At 35.2% G+C, this 5,547-nt stretch overlaps 1 long non-coding RNA gene across 1 annotated transcript; it reads left to right on the top strand.

Moving 5' to 3' along the window:
• The first annotated feature begins 2,575 nt into the window (after positions 1 to 2,575).
• LOC133707896 (uncharacterized) lies at positions 2,576 to 3,840 on the top strand. Its single transcript, XR_009845396.1, has 3 exons — positions 2,576 to 3,222; positions 3,461 to 3,577; positions 3,685 to 3,840. It is a non-coding gene; the product is annotated as an uncharacterized LOC133707896 (long non-coding RNA).
• Positions 3,841 to 5,547: the final 1,707 nt, after the last annotated feature.

Here is a 5,547-nt window from a genome sequence, read left to right as displayed (position 1 = left end):
TCTCCTTGAAGTAGGCCTCATCAAAAAGCCCGCGGATCAAGTGGGCCGATGGAGGCCCGCCGGCCCGGCCGGTCAAAAAGCCCACAAAAGCCCGCCTCGGTGGGCCGATGGAGGCCCGCCAAAAAGCCCGCAAAAACCCGGCCCGGCCCGCCAAAAGCCCGCTAGGCCCGGCCCGTAAAAGCCCACTAGCCCGGCCCGTAAAAGCCCGTAAACTATTATATATATATATATATATGTGTGTGTGTGTGTGTGTGTGTGTGTGTGTGTGTTTATATATATATATATATAATAGATATGTGTGTGTGTGTTTATATATATATATAATAGATATGTGTGTGTGTGTTTATATATATATATAATAGATATGTGTGTGTGTGTTTATATATATATATATATATATATATATATATATATATATATATATATGTGTGTGTGTGTGTGTGTGTGTGTTTTTATATATATATGTGTAAAATAGATATGTGTGTGTGTGTGTGTGTTTATATATATATATATAATAGATATGTGTGTGTGTGTTTATATATATATAGATATAGATATGTGTGTGTGTGTGTGTGTGTGTGTGGAAGTTCTCATGTGCATATATATTCTAAAAAACAAGTGACAACGGTTGACCACTTCGATCAGAATCGAAAATATGGTGAAGTTGACTAATTTTTTTACCACACTCGTAATTTATTGTAATAATCACATCTAACGGTCGGTTTTTTCATTTTATTTGAATTTATAGAGGTTGCTCTTTGGAGTGTATGATATATAAATATAGGTTTATAAGAGTAACTAAGTTTGACCTAGTTGATCGAATTCGAAACGAGAACTAAATTGGCTGGATTTTTTACAACCACCATAAAACATTACAATCTCTCCATCAAGCGGTTGGTTTCTTCAAATTTATCTTCCACTTTATGGTTGCTTTAGAATGGACCTCAACAATTTAAATGCAATGTATAAGTCATACAACTTTAGGAGGCAAATTGGTATAGGCCAACGTATTTGTAATTAAAATTGAAATTTTTATCTTATGTCCATGCACATCCATTGACTGAAAATTTATATACGTGATGTGAAAAAATAAGCACGTTTCGTGGTCGTCATGTCATCGGTCAACCAAGAAGACATACAAGTGACAACGGTTGACCACTTCGATCGAATTCGAAAATATGGTGAAATTGGCTAATTTTTTTACCACACTCATAATTTATTGTAATAATCACATCCACCGGTCGGTTTTTTCATTTTATTTGAATTTATAGAGGTTGCTCTTTGGAGTGTATGATATATAAATATAGGTTTATAAGAGTAACTAAGTTTGACATAGTTGATCGAATTCGAAACGAGAACTAAATTGGCTGGATTTTTCACAACCACCATAAAACATTACAATCTCTCCATCAAGCGGTTGGTTTCTCCAAATTCATCTTCCACTTCATGGTTGCTTTAGAATGGACCTCAACAATTTAAATGCAATGTATAAGTCATACAACTTTAGGAGGCAAATTGGTATAGGCCAACGTATTTGTAATTAAAATTGAAAATTTTATGTTATGTCCACACACATCCATTGACTGAATATTTACATACGTGATGTGAAAAAATAAACACGTTTTGCAGTCGTTATGTCATCGGTCAACCAAGAAGACATACAAGTGACAACGGTTGACCAATTCGATCGGATTCGAAAATATGGTGAAATTGGCTAAATTTTTTACCACACTCATAATTTATTATAATAATCACATCCACCGGTCGGTTTTTTCATTTTATTTGAATTTATAGAGGTTGCTCTTTGGAGTGTATGATATATAAATATAGGTTTATAAGAGTAACTAAATTTGACCTAGTTGATCGAATTCGAAACGAGAATCAAATTAGCTGAATTTTTTACAATCACCATAAAACATTACAATCTCTCAATCGAGCGGTTGATTTCTCTAAATTCATTTTCCACTTCATGGTTGCTTTAGAATGAACCTCAACAATTTAAATGCAATATACAAGTCATACAACTTTTGGAGGCAAATTGATATAGGTAAACTTCTTTGTAATTAAAATTGAAATTTTTATCTTATGTCTACGCACATCCATCGATGGAATATTTACAGACGTGATGTGAAAAAATAAGCATGTTTCGCGTTCGTCATGCCATCGGTCAACCAAGAAAACATACAAGTGACGACGGTTGACTAATTCGATCGGATTCGAAAATATGGTGAAATTGGCTAAATTTTTTACCACGTTCATAATTTATTATAATAATCTCATCCAACGGTCGGTTTTTTCATTTTATTTAAGTTGATAGAGGTTGCTCTTTGGAGTGTATGATATATAAATATAAGTTTATAAAAAATATTATCTTTAAAGATTTATTTGTAAATAAAGCCCGCAAGGCCCGCCCCAAAAAAGCCCGCAAGGCTTAGCCCGGCCCGGCCCGAAAAAGCCCGCGAGGCCCGCATTAAATGGATGGGCTTGGATCATTCAATTTACAATAAAGCCCGGCCCGCTACTATTTAAAAATGGAGTAAGGCCCGGCCCGTTGATAAGGCCTACCTTGAAGGCTTTAACTCACCGAAGTCATCAATCCATCATCCAGTGAATCAATCCTCTACATTATATCGGTAAAAGGGATCAAGAGGCGTCTCAACCATTTGTCGTCGGCTTGCGCGACATGATCATGGCCACCGTGATGTAGGGAAAACTGAATCTGAGGAAGAAGGTCCTGCCGGCCGTGGTTGTCCGTCAGCGGAAGCCATGTCGCCAAAAGGATGGAGTGTTCATGTATTTTGAGGACAGCGCTCAACCCCAAGGGAGAGATGAAAGGATCGACTATTAATGGGTCGATTGGAAAGGAGTGAGCGGATCGATATTCTCTGGCTCAGAATTGCAAGTGCTGCCAATGTATCTGAGAGTAATAGTAAAAGTAGTAGTCTTTGATTTTAGTTCTTTGTTTCAGTGTTGCTTTCTTATCTAGGAACTTTTGATATCATCTCTAATGTTTCAGTGTTCCAATTTTGTATGGGTTATGCCTAATTGTATTGCCTATCATCTCTAGTCCAAGATCCCCAATTTCATTCAAAACCCTTCAGCAGCGAGACTACTGTGGAGCTGCGTTTGATTGCCTCTCACCTCCTCACGACCTCACTCAACAAAAGGTGTGGTCAGGCCTTGCTATGGAAACCCAACAATGAATCGAGTTTTTCATCTGAGGTATGATTAATCGTGGGTGTATTCACTGTTGTCTTATGAAAATTTTTTGATGCTTTGGATTGAATCAAAGCTAATTTTCTGCAGGTAAGGCAAAGTTTTCAATTTTTCACTTTGATTGTGATTTTTGGGTAATCAAGACTCAATTTTTGGGAAAAGTTTTCAATTTGCCCCTTCGCTATTTCTTTCTTGTGATTAAATTGGGTGAGCCTTGATAACATCTGTTCAATTTGGGTTACAGAAGTTTATCTTTCAAGTGAAGACAGATTTAACCCAGAAGGAGATGGTAGTACCTTGAATTTACTTGGTGCCAAAAATCAAGACCAGAGCTAATCCTTCATCGATTCTAGATCTACAAGTAAATGCAACATTTTGAATTCATATTACTTGCTAATCACTTATAATTGTTTGTTTTGTTGTATAAATGAAAGAAACACTTTAACTCCCTTCGTGAACTCCTTGTAGGAATTGATACATGATCTGTACATATCTACTGGGAATCTGCTTGAAGAACCATGAAGAACAAATATAACCATGAAAAACTGCGGATTTCCAGTTTTGACCCACTTTCCGATCATATTTTCACATCTTAACCGTTCAGTTTTTAGGTCCTAATGTATAGATCACCTCTGCAAAATTTCAGCCAAATTGGTGATCGTTAAGGCATCCAAAACTGCAATTTACAACAATGTATACGAACGGTTCCGGTTCGGCAGATTCGGTCCGTTCGTGTAAATTGCAGTTTTGGATGCCTTAACGATCACCAATTTGGCTGAAATTTTGTAGGGATGATCTATACATTAGGACCTAAAAACTGAACGGCTAAGATGTGAAAATGTGATCGGAAAGTGGGGAAAAAATGGAAATCCGCACCTTTTTTCTTAGGTGCGGATATCCGCACCTGAGAATGATTCTATATATATATATATATATATATGTGTGTGTGTGTGTGTGTGTTTATATATATATATATATATATATATATATATATATATAGAGAGAGAGAGAGAGAGAGAGAGAGAGAGAGAGATATATATATATATATATATATATATATATATGTGTGTGTGTGTGTGTGTGTGTTTATATATATATATAGATATATATGTCATATGTGGAAGTTCTTATACTATTATACTTCTATATAAAATATGTGCATATATATATTCTAAATATCGGTTGACCAATTCGATCGGATTCGAAAATATGGTGAAATTGACTAAATTTTTTACCACACTCATAATTTATTGTAATAAACTCATCCAACGGTCGGTTTTTCCATTTTCTTTGAATTGATAGGGCAACTCTTTGGAGTGTATGATATATAAATATAGGTTTATAAGAGTAACTACGTTTGACCTAGTTGATCGAAACGATAACCAAATTGGCTAGATTTTCTACAAACACCATAAAACATTACAATATCTCAATCGAGCGGTTGGTTTCTCCGAATTCATTTTCCACTTCATGGTTGCTTTAGAATGAACCTAAACAATTTAAATGCAATGTATAAGTCATACAACTTTAGGAAGAAAATTGGTATAGGCCAATGTGTTTGTAATTAAAATTAATTTTTTTTATCTTATGTCCACGCACATCCATCGATGGAATATATACAAACGTGATGTGAAAAAATAAGCACGTTTCGCGGTTGTCATGCCATCGGTCAACCAAGAAAACATATAAGTGACTACGGTTGACCAATTCGATCGGATTCGAAAATATGGTGAAATTGGCTAAATTTTTTACCACACTCATAATTTATTATAATAAACTCATCCAACGGTCGGTTTTTTCATTTTCTTTGAATTGATAGGGCAACTCTTTGGAGTGTACGATATATAAATATAGGTTTATAAGAGTAACTACGTTTGACCTAGTTGATCGAATTCGAAACGATAACCAAATTGGCTAGATTTTCTACAAACACCATAAAACATTACAATCTCTCCATCGAGCGGTTGATTTCTCCGAATTCATTTTCCACTTCATGGTTGCTTTAGAATGAACCTAAACAATTTAAATGCAATGTATAAGTCATACAACTTTAGGAAGAAAATTGGTATAGGCCAATGTGTTTGTAATTAAAATTAATTTTTTTTATCTTATGTCCACGCACATCCATCGATGGAATATATACAAACGTGATGTGAAAAAATAAGCACGTTTTGCGGTTGTCACGCCATCGGTCAACCAAGAAAACATATAAGTGACTACGGTTGACCAATTCGATCGGATTCGAAAATATGGTGAAATTGGCTAAATTTTTTACCACACTCATAATTTATTGTAATAAACTCATCAAACGGTCGGTTTTTTCATTTTCTT

This window comes from Rosa rugosa, chromosome 5, assembly GCF_958449725.1.
Source record: "Rosa rugosa chromosome 5, drRosRugo1.1, whole genome shotgun sequence".
Lineage (NCBI taxonomy): Eukaryota > Viridiplantae > Streptophyta > Magnoliopsida > Rosales > Rosaceae > Rosa > Rosa rugosa.
Note: the sequence above shows the minus strand (reverse complement) of the source record. Positions and strands in the feature narration are given on the sequence as shown.